A 17,500-nucleotide genomic window follows, 5' to 3' on the forward strand; every position below is an offset into this window, starting at 1 on the left:
CCCGGAACCCCGAGAAGGACGACGCTGAACCCCGAAGAAGCCGGCGACGAGGATTTGCATCTCTCCGCCCCCTTCGACGAGGATCTGCATAGCTCCGCCCACCAGGAAAGAGCTCGACCGGGAGAAGCGATGGCCTCTTCAGCACCAGCACCGGAGATGAAGAAGACCCAGCAGAAGGAAGCGAGGAAGAGCCAGGAGGCCCGGGTCGTGGATGCCTCTTCCTCTGCCGCCCCAGCTCAGCCGACGACCAGCAAGGCTGCGGATCCAGGCGTCCCTACACTGCGGCCCTGGATGCGCACTACGGTGGCCATGCGACTGAAGAAGGTGGATGGTAGAGAGCCGGACATGTCTGAGGACGTGTTCGCTAAGAAGATGGTCCTGGACCAGGGTTTCTCCAAGGCTGAAACCCTCAGCATTTTCTTCTTCACGGGGATCTTCTATGTGACATTTGCCTCCTTCAACACCTGCAGGAGGTACTGGGAGGCGGTAAAGGCAGCGAGGCCCGAATCCCCTTTCTCTCGCTTTGTAAGCAACTGCTTAATCCAAAGGGAGGAGAGGCGGGTGACGGTTTCAATCCTTAACCCGTACATCCCAGGCAAGGACATCGCCACATTCCTTGCAAGGTACTGCACAGTGGTCAAGGAACCCTCCAAGATCCTGAGCAGCCTTGGATTCTGGACTGGCAAGTGGTCGGTGGTCGTGAGGCTCAACAGGGATGAGTCATCGGACGACGGTTTCCAGCACCTGCCTCAGGCTTTCTCTTTGGGTGACGCTCCAGGCTTCATCTATTACCCGGATATGCCGCAGATCTGCAGGAGATGCAGCAAGAAGGGTCATCAGGCGAAGGACTGCAGCGAAGATTCCTGTAGAGTCTGCCGAGTGCCGGGGCACGGGACCAAGGACTGTCCGAAGGCAAAAACCTGCAACCTCTGCGGCCATGCGGACCACAGCTACAGGGCCTGCCCCCAGAGGGAAAAGAGAACGTGGGCATCCGTGGTTGCCAAAGCTCCGACCGGCCAGCAGCCGGCCGTAGCCCAAGCCGCGCAGAAGCCCAAGGAGAAGGAGAAGAAGAAGAAGGAGGGTAAGAGGACGACGGCCCCTAACCCTCCCCCCACCCCCCGCCCTCCCTACCCCTTCCCCCTCCCCTCCTTCCCCCCCTCCCCCCTCTCCCTCCCCGCCCACCCCCACTGAGGAATCCCTCCCCTATCCCATTGCCTCAGTGGGCCCCCTGTCCCCCGCCCCTACCCCCACCCTCCCACCCCACTCCCCCAACCCAGCAGCACTAACCTTTCCTCCCGCTGCTGTGGTTCTCTCCTTGGAGGATTTTCCCCCTCTTGTCCCCACAGTGGTTCCCGACAGGAAGAGGAAAGTGAGGGACAGCCCGTCGGCTGAGACCTCCAAGAAAAAGATCATCGAGGTCTGCGAAGATGACCTCCCGGAGGAAAGCGACATGGATCAGGTGGTGGAGAATCTGGTCGACGAACCGGAGGCTTTCGACTTCGAGGACGTCCCAGAGAATGCACACCTGAAAGAGGCGCTGGAGGAGTGCATACGGGAATGGGTCGGGCCGGCGGGCCCCGAAGAAGAGGATCCGCCCGACCGGAGTGGTATCGTATGAGTCTGTGACTAACCCTTTTCTTTTCTCCCCATGGCTAATCTTTCCATCTTTAGCTTAAATGTGCGGAGTATGAGAGATAGGTCTAGATTCCAGACAGTTCTTTCATTTTTAAATGCTCAGTTGTGCGATGTGTATATGTTGCAGGAATGTGCTCTGTCCTCTTCTAGGTCCTACAACCATCTGGCCAGGCAGTGGTCCCACGGTCCCTCCTACTGGTCCGGCGGGGGCGACTGTAAGTCCGCAGGGGTCGCCATCCTGATCAGGGGAGGCAACTTTACACTTGATTCTGTTCAGGAGCTTGTCTGTGGCAGATTGCTAATTGCAGACGGCTCTTGGGCGGGGGAGCCCGTAAGGCTCATCAATGTGTATGCCTCTCCTGAGAAGGGTGCGCGTCTGGAACTATTCCAGGCCCTGCGGGCCCAGCTCGCAACCTCCAGGGCTGTAGTGTTGGGTGGGGACTTCAACTGCCCCATTGAAGCGGACGGACGCAGTTCTGGGACATCTGTCAAGTTGGATGTCACATCCAAACTGCTCATCGAGATGGTGACTGAAGCATCCTTGCAGGACGTTGTTGGGTCCATCGGGAACGGCTCTGTTAATTATACATGGAGCCGCCCCGATGGCTCGCTCCGTTCTCGGATTGACTTTGTGTTTGCCTCTCGAGCAGTCAGGCAGACTAGGCACTCTATGGTTCCCTGCTTCTTCTCTGACCACAGGGCCATTCTGTTTCAAGGGGTTCTGGGCCATGGTTTCCCATCTGGCCCAGGCTCTTGGAAGCTGAATTGTGCTCTACTGGCTCAGGAGGAGGTTCTGGAGGAGCTTAGAGAGGCCTACATCGTATGGCGCAACGATAAATGTATGTTTGAGCGTGTTAGTGATTGGTGGGAATTTGTTAAGGCTCAATTTCGCAGTTTCTTTCAGGCCAAGAGTCGTCAACAGGCGTGCGGAAGAAAGAGGGACTTCAGGAGGCTGCAGCGCGAGCTGCGGTCACTGCAAGACCTTCTCCGGTGCGGCTGGGACGTGAAGGAGGAGCTGGAGGAGACCAAAAAGAGCTTGCAAAGGCACTTTGAGGAGGAATCCAAGCGAATCGTCTTCCGTTCCAAGGTGGAGAACCTGGAGAAGGGTGAGAAATGTAACTCGTTCTTTTTCAGGAAACTCCACGCCGGCCACACGCCCCTGACTGAGCTGCGGGATGAGACCGGAAGTTTGCGGAAGGGCAAAGAGGACGTGATGGGGGTTGTCACTAGCTTCTACCGCAGCCTCTACTCCCCGAAGACCACCGACTCCGAAGTGGCCGACGAGTTCCTGTCAGGTATCACTAACGTTGTTGATCCCGCAGGTGCGTCGGCCATGGACGCCCCCTTGACGGTGGGGGAGCTGCTCTCTGCCGCTAAATCCTTTAGGCCTGGCAGGACCCCGGGCAGTGATGGTCTCCCAGCGGAGCTCTATGTAGCGCTGGGGGATCTCATTTGCCCGGACCTGTTGGAGCTGTACGAGGAGATGGTGGTGGAGGGTAGAATGCCTCCGTCGTTGAGGGAGGGTACGATCACGATCCTGTATAAGCGGAAGGGGGAGAGATGTGACTTGAAAAATTGGCGTCCCATCTCTCTCTTGAACGTGGACTACAAGATCCTCGCCAAGGTGCTGGCCAACCGGCTGAAGAAGGTCATCGGTCAGGTCGTCCATCTGGACCAGACCTGTGGCATTCCCGGCCGCAGGATCGCAGACAGCCTCGCCCTAGTGAGGGACACGGTCCATTACATCCAAAGCCGCCGTGCACACGCGGCCCTGGTCAGCCTTGATCAGGAGAAGGCTTTCGACCGGGTCTCTCACGAGTTCATGGGCAGGGCACTGCGTAGGTTAGGACTTGGTGATATGTTTTGTCGTTTTGTTAACATTATGTATTTTGATATTTTCAGCAGGGTACTGGTGAACGGCTGGAAGACTGACCCCTTTCCGGTTCTTTCTGGGGTCAGACAAGGCTGCCCTCTCTCACCTCTCCTTTTTGTTTGTGTTATAGAATCCTTCGCGGAGGCTATACGGCAGAACGGAGAGATCAGAGGGATCACCGTACCCGGACCCGATCGACACGAGGTCAAGTGCTCGCTGTACATGGACGACGTGACCGTCTTCTGCGCTGACCAGCGTTCGGTGACCGCACTCGTCCAGACCTGCGAGAAGTTCGGAAAGGCTTCAGGGGCAAAGGTCAACTGCGGGAAGTCGGAGGCTATGCTCTTCGGGGAGTGGCACCTGGCTTCCTCCGCCCCCTTCCCGTTTACCATCAAACCGGACTTCATCAAGATCCTTGGAGTCTGGTTCGGAAAGGAAGGCGCGGCCCTCAAGTCCTGGGAAGAGCGATTGGCTAAGGTCAATACGAAGATCGGGCTGTGGAGCCTCAGACACCTCACCATTGAGGGCAAAGCATTGGTCCTGAGGAACGAAGTTCTGCCTGTGCTTCAGTACACCGCACAGGCCTGGCCCCCCCATGTCACCGTCTGCAGGGCCATCACCAGGACCGTGTTTTGTTTCATCTGGGGCTCCAAAATGGACAGAGTGAAGCGCTCCGTGATGTACAAGGAACCCCGCAAGGGCGGAAAAGGTGTTCCGGATATCCCTACCTTGCTGCGGGCAGCCTTCGTATGTGACTGTGTGCGGAGGACTCTGCAACAGAAAAATGGCTCTGCGGGCAGGTCCATGTCTCGCCTGTTCCTCCTCCCCCTCTGGAGGGGTCTGAGCTGGGACAAGTGGGACAGCTCCATCCCTTACAACTGGCACACTCCCTGGTTCTACGGGGGCGTCGTCAAGTTTGTGAGGGAACACCAACTGGAGGGACTCAAGCCCGACTTGTGGAAGCCAAAAACTGTCCACAAGCTCATCAGAGCACAGGACTCTATGGAGCTCGTTCCAGGGCTCACTGCGGCCACCGCAGAGACTGTATGGACAAATGTGGCTTCGGCGAAGCTGACCAACGGGCACAAGGACTTGTCTTGGATGGCCATTCAGGGGGGACTGCCCTTGAGGTCATTCATGCATGCCCGCAACCTGTGCAAAACGCGGTACTGCCCCCGGTGCCCCTTCGTGGAGGAAACATCTTTGCACCTCTTTTGGCAGTGTCCGTTTGCTCAGGGCCTGTTGGACGCCCTGGAACTTGAACTCAGTGACTGTGTGCCCAGGAACAGGCTAACGCACTGCGCGGTGCTGTACGGCCTGTTCCCTGGGAATTTCGGCGATGAGGCAACCCGGGAGGCCTGGCGCCTTATGAACTGTTTTAAGGACGCTATATGGCTTGCCAGGAACCGCCTCATTCTGAAGAAGGAGAGGATGTCCTTTCTGGACTGCCGCAGGCTGGTCCACAGCCTGCTCAGAGACTATTCCATCATGGACAGAACGGACCAGGAAGAAGAGGATTGATACCCCTCTCCTTCCCCCTCTCCCCTTGTGTTGTGTCGTCTTTCAATAAAGCTTCGGGCCGGTGATTTCCCCTCCCTACCCCCCTCTTTCCCACCCCCCCCCTTACCCCATCACTTGTCTGTATTGCTTTATTGTTTGTTGTTTTAGGATTGTTAAGGTATGCGGGAATGCTAGTGTAGCGGGTGGTACGATGTATAGCGTAGGGAGCCTGTGCTGTATGTTGTACCATGGTGCTGAGTATGTAGTGTCTTATTTATTGAACTGTGCTGCGTCACAGTTTATGTATGCCTGACGACGACTGATTGTAATAAAGATATTTTCAATCAAAAAATCTGTTCTTATCAGTTTAATATCTGATACGTCCCCTATCTGGGGACCATATATTAAATGGATTTTTAGAACAGGGAGATGGAAAAAGAGCTTGCTCTGTCCTCTCCAGGCATTGACCTGGTATTGCAGTGCCTCCAGGTTCAGTGCACCCCCTAATGAGTTTGCAAAAAACAGAGCAAAAGAATGAAGAAGGAAACAAGCCGGCTGCACCTGAAACTACTGTGTTGCAAGAAACATCCCTCCCTCGAGTGTGTTGTGCGCAGGTGGACCGACCCCGAAAAATTAGCCCCCGAGTGTGGCTACGAAAAGTTTGTTTGTCCAAGACTTGCTGGCCTCTGTTGCCATGGCAACCAACTGCCAGACTTGTTTACAACTTGGCTGCCGGGCCAGTGCTGGTGATGTCATCGCGGGACGTGATGTCATCAAGGCTTTGCTGCTATACACAGCTGCCAGCACAACAAGCAGCTCAGTTGCAGCCGGTCAAGCGACCGAGCAGGTAGGTGGAAAGGTAGGTGCCGTTTATTAAACCGTTTCCTTTGTATTTCCTGGTGGCCGATGGCCGATGTATCCTGCTGATGCTGCCTGCCTACGGCTCCAGCTGGGAGAATTCACCCTCCATGTTCTTTGATAGATAGATTAGATACATTAGATAAGATAGATAGATAGATAGATAGATAGGTAGGTAGGTAGGTAGGTAGGTACTAATAATAAGCTAGCCAGCTAGGCAGCCAGCCACAGAGACAGCCAGCCAGCTACAGAGACAGCCAGCCAAAGAGCTAGCTGCATGTCATGTATGCCAGACAGAGACGGAGACAGAGACAGAGACGTGTATGTCTGCCATCCATCAGGTGGAAGCAGACGCAGTGTGATTGGGGGGTGGAGCTATTCAGATTTGAGAGCAGAAAGGAAGACAGAGGCAGTGCTAGGCAATAGGAGATGCAGTGTGAAAGCACGTCCGGTCCGCCATCTGAGAGGGTGGAGCGCATAATAGGGTATGTATGTATGTCTGGCTTCGCCTTAACAAGAAGGACGTGGTGTCCGAGAAGGGGAGTTTTCGGGAAACCGTTGTGGCCATCGCTTCTCGGCCTTTTGGCTAAGATCAAGTGTAGTATCTGTTCTTATCAGTTTAATATCTGATACGTCCCCTATCTGGGGACCATATATTAAATGGATTTTTAGAACAGGGAGATGGAAAAAGAGCTTGCTCTGTCCTCTCCAGGCATTGACCTGGTATTGCAGTGCCTCCAGGTTCAGTGCACCCCCTAATGAGTTTGCAAAAAACAGAGCAAAAGAATGAAGAAGGAAACAAGCCGGCTGCACCTGAAACTACTGTGTTGCAAGAAACATCCCTCCCTCGAGTGTGTTGTGCGCAGGTGGACCGACCCCGAAAAATTAGCCCCCGAGTGTGGCTACGAAAAGTTTGTTTGTCCAAGACTTGCTGGCCTCTGTTGCCATGGCAACCAACTGCCAGACTTGTTTACAACTTGGCTGCCGGGCCAGTGCTGGTGATGTCATCGCGGGACGTGATGTCATCAAGGCTTTGCTGCTATACACAGCTGCCAGCACAACAAGCAGCTCAGTTGCAGCCGGTCAAGCGACCGAGCAGGTAGGTGGAAAGGTAGGTGCCGTTTATTAAACCGTTTCCTTTGTATTTCCTGGTGGCCGATGGCCGATGTATCCTGCTGATGCTGCCTGCCTACGGCTCCAGCTGGGAGAATTCACCCTCCATGTTCTTTGATAGATAGATTAGATACATTAGATAAGATAGATAGATAGATAGATAGATAGATAGATAGGTAGGTAGGTAGGTAGGTAGGTAGGTACTAATAATAAGCTAGCCAGCTAGGCAGCCAGCCACAGAGACAGCCAGCCAGCTACAGAGACAGCCAGCCAAAGAGCTAGCTGCATGTCATGTATGCCAGACAGAGACGGAGACAGAGACAGAGACGTGTATGTCTGCCATCCATCAGGTGGAAGCAGACGCAGTGTGATTGGGGGGTGGAGCTATTCAGATTTGAGAGCAGAAAGGAAGACAGAGGCAGTGCTAGGCAATAGGAGATGCAGTGTGAAAGCACGTCCGGTCCGCCATCTGAGAGGGTGGAGCGCATAATAGGGTATGTATGTATGTCTGGCTTCGCCTTAACAAGAAGGACGTGGTGTCCGAGAAGGGGAGTTTTCGGGAAACCGTTGTGGCCATCGCTTCTCGGCCTTTTGGCTAAGATCAAGTGTAGTACCTGTTGCTGCACTTGTTTCGAAGTCAAGAGGTGTCTGGGGTACCCGTCCTGTCGGCCTTGGGGGATTGTCCCCATGCTGCTATAGGCAGGCGGCTTAGTCCCCAGACAACGGGTTGCGATCGCCTCCTGCGATCTTCGGATCAAGGGAGGGCGGAGCGGAGCGTTGCGGAGCGGAGCTTTACGGAGCGAAGCAGAGCGTTACGTTGCGTACCATCGAGAACCATGGATGCGGATCCAGGTTCCGTACCGGCTTATGCCCGGATTAAGAACACTGTGCGAGTCATACTCACAGGTGATACGGAAGACACTCGAGGGCTGAAGTTTGTCGTGGAGGACGTGCTCATGGGAATTTTTAACATCCAGAAGCGAGAGATATTGGCGATCCAGGACTACCCCAAGCGTAGGATATACGATGTATCGTTCACCGAAGAGGGAATCTTTCGAGATTTCGTGGCGAGTATTCCCGGGAAGGAACATCCGAAGCTTGGGGGGGTCCAGATCATTGAGCACGTCCTCGATATTACCAAACTTGTAGTGATTAAGATGTATTCCCCTTTCGCTAGTCTAAAAGACGTGGAAGCCTTCCTGGCAGCCTACTTTAAGAGCGTGAAGTGTCAGGGGAAGATTATCAACGAGTTTGGTATTTGGACCTCAAAATGGCGGTTTTTAGTTACGTGCATTAACGACCCCAACTTTGTAGGGGGAGTGAGATTACCACCAGCACGTTTTAAATTGAACAACATGTGTGGCGACCTCTACTTTGCGGGAATGCCTGACTTCTGCAGGGCATGTCACAAATATGGGCACTCAAAAGAACAGTGTGACAGTACATGCAAGAAATGTGGCAGCTCCCGAACATGAAACACAAGAGTGCCGTCAAGGAGCCAGATGTAATTTTTGCCACAACATCGGTCACCTGTATGCAAACTGTCCCCACAGACCGAGAAAGACGGAGCAGCCAGGGCAACCCAAGCCTAGACCAGGACACCAGCCTGGGCAACCAGAGACCCAAAGTGCCCCCCCACAAGAGCCGGAGACGGGTGATGCAATGGACACATCAGTGACTCCCCTAGAGAGATCGGCAGAGGGCCCTAAGGCGCAGAGGACGGGGAAAAAGAGAGCTGGTGGCCGGAAGGAGGCCCCTCCCCAGGAAACTGGGGTGGAAGGTGTGCCGACTGGCGCCGGCTCTCTGGCCCAACAGCCTTCGGTACAGGCTGTGCCAGAGTGGAAAGACCCCGGTGGTGAGGCCACGGTTAAGCGGCGCAAGGGCTCCGGGTCCCGGCTCTACTCGGAGGTGGTGCAGGAGGAGCCGATGGAAGTACTCACCGTTGTGGGGAAACCAAGTGACGCTCCTCCAAAGGCCCCACGCCGGGGCACCCCGCCCCCTCTCTGCCAGGAGGGGGCCTCAGGGGTCACCATCTCTGAGGTGCCGGAAACCGCAATAAGCAAACATCCCACCCCTGCGGAGGGGATAGCGGAAATAAGTGAGTCGGGAACCCAACAAACCGTGCTGCCCGTATGTTCTGTATGGGGTGACACTGTGGCCCCTACTGCTGCCTGGGGTCCGGGGAGTCACTTGAGCGACGGTAGTTCATCCCCGGCATCGTCCATGTGCACAGTAGACTCGGACGTGGGGGGATATGAGAGCTCGAGTGGGGTCTCTGGTGTAGCCGGAGAGTTGTAGTCCTGTTGCGAGATTGATTTCCTTTACACTCTCCAATGGCTGAGTTGTCCGGTCTCTCACTTAACGTAAGAAGTCTACAGGCAAAAGTGAGAAGGGTTGCCCTTTTTAATTATCTGACGGTTTTTGCTGCTTCCGTCTTCTTCCTGCAGGAGTGCAGCATCCCGCATTGCATGACGTATAAGAAATATGAAGACGACTGGGTGCACGGTCCGTCAATCTGGTCTGGATCCAACGAATCCAGATCAGCAGGGGTCGCCATACTTTTTAAAGGGAACGTTTTAATTGATTCTTTTATTGAAATTTTACCAGGCAGAATTTTACTTGTAAAAGCTTTTATCAATGGTATTAAATGGCAGTTTTTAAACTTTTATGGTTCTCCTGAAAAAAATGAAAGAGCTAGAATGCTAGAAGTTTTACCGCTTTTTATTAACGATTCTGAACCTCTTGTTTTAGCAGGTGATTTTAACTGTATTTTAAGGGGGGAACGCCGGCTTTCAACCTCAGTGAGTAGAAACTATGATAAGACGTCTTCCATGCTTAAGAATATTGTTTTAGATTTTAAACTCACCGATGTTTTTAAGAAATGTAATATGAATGCACCTGAGGAAGCCGGCGTTACATGGGGTAACGTCAATTGCAAATCTAGAATTGATTTTATTTTCTGCTCTTATCAAGTACTGCCTTTTAAATGTGATCTTTTTACGAATATTTTTTCAGATCACAAGCTATTGTTTTTTAAAGTGAAAAGCGATTTTAACAGGAGAACTGGTAAGAATGCCTGGAAATTAAACGTGTCCCTTTTAGAAGATCCGCAGGTTTTATCTGATTTTATCACTTTTTATAAGGATTGCAGGCGAGTAAGAAATCCCAACATTCCCATCAGTGCTTGGTGGGAAAAAATGAAATTAAAGATAAAAGAATTTTTTATAGACGTTGGGATTTCAAAAGCTAAGGAGAAACGTGCCTTTTTTAACCTTTTAAATACTCGCCTGCAAACCCTGTACAAGTTCAGAGATCACGGTATTGAAGTAGAAAAAGAGATTATTGATATAAGGAAAGAGATCTCTCAGTGCCTGGAGCAGAAAGGGAAAGAACTGATATTCCGTTCTAAAATAAAACATCTGGAAGAGAACGAGACCTGCTCCAGGTACTTTTTTAAGAAAGTTACGGAAAAGAAAGTTTTAATTGACAATATTGATGATGAAAATGATGTACAGGGTATTTTAACAAAAGTGTATGAATTTTATGCGGATCTTTTTAACACAAAAAACATTGATGAATGTTTTTTAAATGACTCATTGGAGGAGATCACTAATGTTTTAGACCCTGTCTCCCAGTCCCTTTTATTACAGAACATCACGGAGCAGGAGGTTTTAGAGACTGTTAAAAGTTTTAAGACAGGTAAGGTACCTGGGCCCGACGGTATACCCATAGAATTTTATGTGACTTTTTACGGGATTTTAAAGGACGACCTTTTTAATCTCTTAACCGATGTTTTTAAGTCCAAAGCTCTCCCGGGGTCGTGGAAGAAGGGTGATGTCTCCCTCCTCTTCAAGAAGGGAGACAGGTCGAGTTTGAGGAATTGGAGACCAATCACCCTTCTGAATTGTGACTACAAGATCATGGCCAAACTGTGTGCAAACCGTCTGAAGGCCGTGATCGACAAGCTAATCCATTGCAATCAGGTCTGTGGGGTACCCGGGAGAAGCATCTGGGACATTTTAAACCTTATTAAGGACGTGATCAGCGATACCCAGTCAAGAAAAGGACAACTTGCCGTTTTATCCATAGACTTCGAAAAGGCATTTGACAGGGTATCGCATTTTTATCTTTTTAAGGTTTTAGAAAAAATGGGTATACCGGAGGGTTTTTTATTATCTCTTAAAGCGTTTTATCAAGGCTGCACAAGTAAAATTTTAGTAAATGGTTTTAAGACACGGAACATTCTTTTAAAATCCGGAGTGAAGCAGGGGTGTCCCTTGTCCCCACTGCTTTTCATCTGCGCCTTAGAGCCTCTAATGTGTGCCATTCGGAGAGACAAACAGATTCACGGAGTCCCCCTGCCGGGAGGAGGGGGACTCGAGGCCAAAGCAGTGGGGTACATGGATGATGTCACGGTGCTTTGCAGGGACGCCCCATCGCTTCAAAAAACTTTGAAGCAGATCCAGTTTTTTTCTTGTGCCTCCGGTTTTAAAGTTAATTTAAACAAAAGCAGCATTTTAAATATAAGTGGAATGGTTTTAAGAGACATTCCTGTTCCGGTGTCCGATACTGTGCAGATTTTAGGTGTCTCCTTCAATGAGTCAAACAATGGTTTTAGTAGCTGGGACTTGGTGGCGCAAAAAGTAAACCAAAAGCTATGTATGTGGAATATGAGAAAGCTGACGATGGAGGGGAGGGTTTTAATTACCAAAATGGTGATTTTACCTCTTTTATTGTATTTAAGTATGGTGTTTCCCCCTCCAGAAGTTGTTCTTAAAAAAATAACCAAAGCTTGTTTTACCTTTTTATGGAGCTCCAAGATGGAAAAGCTAAAAAGAGAAACTGTATGTAAACCTAAGAAGATGGGTGGTAAGGACTTTCCTGATTTTAAAGCCTTTCTTTTAATCAAGTTTTTTAGCATGTGTTTTAACTCCCTGTCCAAAGAGAACTACTGGTCTTATTTTATACGTTTTAATACTGGGTATTTTATGAGGAGAAACGGGTGGTTTTCAACCATTTTAACTTCCCCGTACGCTTTTAATCTACCCAAGCATTATAAGATTTTAGAGACAACAGTTAGTTTTTATGGTCTGAAGGGGAAAAGCACTCAAACTTGACAAACAGTAAAAAGATTTTAAAGGCTGTGAAGGAAAGTGGTTTTATTGCTCCTATTAAAAATTTTAATGAAGAAAAATGTAAAAAAATATGGGAAATGGCCAATGCTAATTATATTTTTAATCCACAGAAAGACCTGGCCTGGAGCTGCATCCACGAGTGTCTTCCATGCCGGGCATTCCAGCACCGAAGAGGTTTAACCAACTCAGCGATCTGTCCGAGGGGAGGCTGCCAGGAAGCAGAGACCGTGCACCATCTGTTTTGGACTTGTTTTTACACGCAACACGTATGGACTAAAATATCCCCTCTGATAAAAAGAATTACTGGACTTAAAGAACTGAATCACGCTGCTGTTTTTTATGGTTGCTTGGAATGCCCAACAAGGACTCAAGAAATCATGGCATGGAAGACTATAAACTGTGTGAAGGCAGCTCTGTGGAAGGCCAGGAATATTTTATTATACAAACATGAGGTTTTATCTGTGAAGGACATTTTAACCATTTGTCTTAATGAGATGTATTATTATTATTTATTGGACAGAAAGCATTTCCCTGTTTTAGCAAGAAAATGGTTTTTAAGTGAATGGAGCTCTGTGATATAAGTCCACCAAGTCCCTTTTAATATGATTTTATGTGTTTTTATGCAAAACAATTGTATTTTATTGGAAAAATTGTATTTTATTGTACATTTTTATCCTTGTAAAAATACTTTGTTTTTGTAATAATTTGTTGACTTAAATAAAGAAAGCCCCCGTTGTAAGGGGTAGCCAACTTAAAAAATCTGTTCTTATCAGTTTAATATCTGATACGTCCCCTATCTGGGGACCATATATTAAATGGATTTTTAGAACAGGGAGATGGAAAAAGAGCTTGCTCTGTCCTCTCCAGGCATTGACCTGGTATTGCAGTGCCTCCAGGTTCAGTGCACCCCCTAATGAGTTTGCAAAAAACAGAGCAAAAGAATGAAGAAGGAAACAAGCCGGCTGCACCTGAAACTACTGTGTTGCAAGAAACATCCCTCCCTCGAGTGTGTTGTGCGCAGGTGGACCGACCCCGAAAAATTAGCCCCCGAGTGTGGCTACGAAAAGTTTGTTTGTCCAAGACTTGCTGGCCTCTGTTGCCATGGCAACCAACTGCCAGACTTGTTTACAACTTGGCTGCCGGGCCAGTGCTGGTGATGTCATCGCGGGACGTGATGTCATCAAGGCTTTGCTGCTATACACAGCTGCCAGCACAACAAGCAGCTCAGTTGCAGCCGGTCAAGCGACCGAGCAGGTAGGTGGAAAGGTAGGTGCCGTTTATTAAACCGTTTCCTTTGTATTTCCTGGTGGCCGATGGCCGATGTATCCTGCTGATGCTGCCTGCCTACGGCTCCAGCTGGGAGAATTCACCCTCCATGTTCTTTGATAGATAGATTAGATACATTAGATAAGATAGATAGATAGATAGATAGATAGATAGATAGATAGATAGGTAGGTAGGTAGGTAGGTAGGTAGGTACTAATAATAAGCTAGCCAGCTAGGCAGCCAGCCACAGAGACAGCCAGCCAGCTACAGAGACAGCCAGCCAAAGAGCTAGCTGCATGTCATGTATGCCAGACAGAGACGGAGACAGAGACAGAGACGTGTATGTCTGCCATCCATCAGGTGGAAGCAGACGCAGTGTGATTGGGGGGTGGAGCTATTCAGATTTGAGAGCAGAAAGGAAGACAGAGGCAGTGCTAGGCAATAGGAGATGCAGTGTGAAAGCACGTCCGGTCCGCCATCTGAGAGGGTGGAGCGCATAATAGGGTATGTATGTATGTCTGGCTTCGCCTTAACAAGAAGGACGTGGTGTCCGAGAAGGGGAGTTTTCGGGAAACCGTTGTGGCCATCGCTTCTCGGCCTTTTGGCTAAGATCAAGTGCAGTTGCCGCTGTGCTTGGTCTTGGCTGGAGGGCGTCGGAGGCTTAGCCCCCGTTGGGGGCGGCTGAAGATTAAGAAGGCGATCACCATGGGCGTAAAGCTACGCTATGCCGAGACCGGGGAACCCCGGGTCAAAAACGGATTTCGTATAGATGTGTCGGAGGAGATGGAAAACCGCTTTACCCTGAAAGTTCTGGTGTGCGAAGTTCTGACTGAAATACTAAAGGTAAAACGAGATGATATTCTATGTTTGCAAGACCCTAAAAAGGGAAAGTATGTGTTGGTCCTAACCAATATTGGTCACTGCCATAATTTGTACCGTAACTTGCAAGAAAATCTTGATAATCCTGATTTGGATGGATTGACTTTCACCATCTTGTATAGCGGAGGGGCAATCCCGCTTGTGGTCTTCTTATACAACCCTCATGTGCCCAGATATGACATTGATGTGTTTTTGAAAAACTATTGTGCCTGTGTCAGCTTTTCGCACAAGGTGAATAATAGTGAGGGGTTATGGACAGGAAAGTACAAGTACTTTGTCACTTTCCATGAGGACCCGCAGAGTCCAGGTGGTATGAAGTACCCTCCACTTAACTTTGCCATTGGGAGAGACCGTGGATATTTGTTTTTTCCTGGAGCTCCCAGGTTCTGCCGTAAATGTAAGGGCTTTGGGCATATTGCGGAAGACTGTAAGGAAGAGATAAGGTGTGGCCGCTGTGGGCAGCCGGGGCATCCAGCCCGGGATTGTGACAACCCCATTGCGTGTAACCTCTGTGGGAAGGTTGGTCATATCTTCAAAGATTGCCCCATGCGTGCAAAAAAATCCTTTGCTGAGGTGGTTGGTGGTGGGCGCCCTCAGGGGGTACCTAAAGTGACCCTGTTGGGATTGCCGTCGGTGGTGGAAGACACAGTCACAATGGAGGTGGCACAGGTGGAAGAGGTGCTTCCTCATGGTGTTTGTGTGCAAGTTGAAGGGGAGGTGGAGGGTTCTGTGCCAGAGACTCCCGCCGTTTCATGGAGCGAGAGCTCCATGGAACAAGAAGGCAATGGAGGCCAGGGTGATTTTTCCAACTCCAGACCCTTGGAAGAGGTGTTGGAAGTAGCCCCTAAAAGACCCAGGACTGCGCTATCTCCGGCCAGTGAGGGTGGTGCGAGTCCTGGGCGAGAAGCTGTGTACCCTTTATCGGCTATTCCTGCGGACGTGGCTTTTTTAGAAGAAGCCGGGACTTCGGCCTTCACATGCGGCTACCGAAGTCCAGACGGTGTAGGATGAAGGAGAGATGGGGTGTGTACAGCCCACTCGCGTGCCGGGTTAAAATATGGGCTCCAAAGTTGCATGTAATGTCGTATCCTTGAATGTTAGGCAGATTGGATCCAAAGCAAGGAGAGCGGCTGTCCTGGACTTTGTAAAGAGTCTAGGAGCAGAAATATACTGCCTGCAGGAATGTGGCATTTCGGAGCCATTGTCTGACCGGGACTGGCCGCATGGTCAGCATGTGTGGTCAGGGTCAGACAAAAACAAGAACGATGGGGTTGGGATATTGCTGGGTAGTAGAGAGATAAGTTTAGAAAGTTATACTGTGGTGGAGGTGGGGAGGTGTGTAATGGCAGTGGTGTTGTATAGGGGTGTGCGGGTGAGGGTGTTTAATGTATATAGTTATACACAAAGGGAAGATAGGGCAAAATTGTTTGAAAAATTGTGTTTGTTTTTGCCTGGGAGGACTCCCACCATTTTGGCAGGGGATTTCAACTGCGTTGTGGAGGGATCTAAGGTGGATGGGACAGGGAGGAGGTTAAAAAATCTGGTTTCTGATTTTGCTTTATTGGATGCGGCTGTGGAGTGCTTGGGCAGGTCACCACCTGCGACCTATAAGGCTGACAGAGGTGGGGTGGAGTCTCGCATAGATTATTGTTTTTTTTCTAAAAATGTAAAATGTACTGCCTTTTCCCAACAGGTAGTGGGGTTTTCTGATCATGAGTGTTTGAGAGTCTGTATTGAATGTGATGTGGAAGGGTTGTATGGAAGAGGTGTATGGAAGTTAAATGTGAGTCTGCTTGAGGATGTGAGAATCATGGTGGATTTTAAGTATGCTTATGTTAGGTGGAAAAGTAGACAAAAAGATTTTGAGAGTATACTGGGGTGGTGGGATTGGATGAAGGGGGAGGTTAAAAAATTCTTCAGAAAGTGGGGCTACAAAAAAGCTGCCATATTAAGAAATAGGTACAAAGAGCTGAATATGAAAATAAATTGGTTGCAAAAGTTAAGGATGATTGGAGTTAATGTGGATGATCTGTTAGAGGAAGCAAGGACTGAATTGAAAGAAAGTATGGAGAAGAGAGGGAAAGAGATTATTTATAGATCAAAAGTGGAGTGGTTGGACAAAAATGAGAAGTGTACAAGGTTTTTCTTTAAGAAAGTGTGTGGTAAGAAAAATGATATGGAAGTTGTGCTGAATAAGGGAGGGGTGAGTGTGTATGGTAAAGATGTGATAAAGGAGGTGGAAGCATTTTATGGTGAACTATATGAGTGTAAATGGATAGACGAGAATTTGGTAGATGAAGTGTTAAATGGTCTGGAGAGTGAGATTAAGGAGAGTGATGGTGAGATGTTATGCGAGGATATTGCATTGGAGGAGGTTAGAAGTGCTGTGATGAGTGCAAGGAAAAATAAAACCCCTGGGAAGGATGGGATTCCGGTTGAATTTTATGTGAAAGCATGGGATATTGTGGGTGAGGATATGATGAAAGTATATCAGTATATGTGGGAGAATGGTAGGATGAGTGAGTCGATGAAAGAAGGGGTAGTTGTGTTGATTTATAAGAAAGGAGACAAGAAATGTTTGGGGAACTGGAGACCGATTACGTTGCTAAACACGGATTACAAGGTGTTTGGTAAGATTGTGTCTGGTCGTATGCGTGAGGTGATTGGACAGGTGATAGAGGAGGATCAAGTGTGTGCGATTCCTGGTAGAAGTATGACTGATAATTTATTTTTGTTGAGGGATTTGTTTGGTGACTGCATGGATAGGAAACAGAAGTGTATGGTTTTAATGGTGGATTTTGAAAAAGCTTTCGATAGAGTGTCGCATGAATTTATGTTTAAAGTGTTAGAGAGGATGGGATTTCCGAAGAATTTTGTGGATGTGGTAAAGTGTTTATATGCGGATGTGACAAGTGAGTTTTTGATAAATGGGGTGTTGAGTGATAAAATAAGGGTGGGGTCGGGGGTCAGGCAAGGTTGCCCTATGTCCCCCATATTGTTTGTGAGTGTGATTGAGCCGTTGATGTGTATTATTAGAAAGGATAAGGTGATGAGAGGTTTGTTGATTCCGGGGAGTGGAGGGAAGAATGTAAAAGTATTGGGTTATATGGATGATATTGTGGTGGTGAGTGATAACATGGTAAGTATGAATAGGGCTAAATTGTGGTTGGATGTTTTTTGTGGTGCATCTGCTTTTAAAGTCAATTGGGATAAGTGTGTGTTTAAGTGTTTTGGAGATAAG

General features: G+C 49.2%; 1 non-coding gene and 3 pseudogenes across 1 annotated transcript; all 4 read left to right on the forward strand.

The window, feature by feature from the left end:
- The first annotated feature begins 5,342 nt into the window (after window positions 1-5,342).
- Window positions 5,343-5,513, forward strand: LOC138773442 (U2 spliceosomal RNA; annotated as a pseudogene).
- Window positions 5,514-6,432: 919 nt separating this feature from the next.
- LOC138773350 (U2 spliceosomal RNA) lies at window positions 6,433-6,623 on the forward strand. Its single transcript, XR_011360055.1, has one exon. It is a non-coding gene; the product is annotated as a U2 spliceosomal RNA (small nuclear RNA).
- Window positions 6,624-7,554: 931 nt separating this feature from the next.
- On the forward strand, window positions 7,555-7,701 carry LOC138773706 (U2 spliceosomal RNA; annotated as a pseudogene).
- A 5,113-nt stretch (window positions 7,702-12,814) lies between these two features.
- Window positions 12,815-13,026, forward strand: LOC138773587 (U2 spliceosomal RNA; annotated as a pseudogene).
- Window positions 13,027-17,500: the final 4,474 nt, after the last annotated feature.

The sequence above is a fragment of the Dendropsophus ebraccatus genome, chromosome 14, assembly GCF_027789765.1.
Source record: "Dendropsophus ebraccatus isolate aDenEbr1 chromosome 14, aDenEbr1.pat, whole genome shotgun sequence".
Taxonomy (NCBI): Eukaryota; Metazoa; Chordata; class Amphibia; order Anura; family Hylidae; genus Dendropsophus; species Dendropsophus ebraccatus.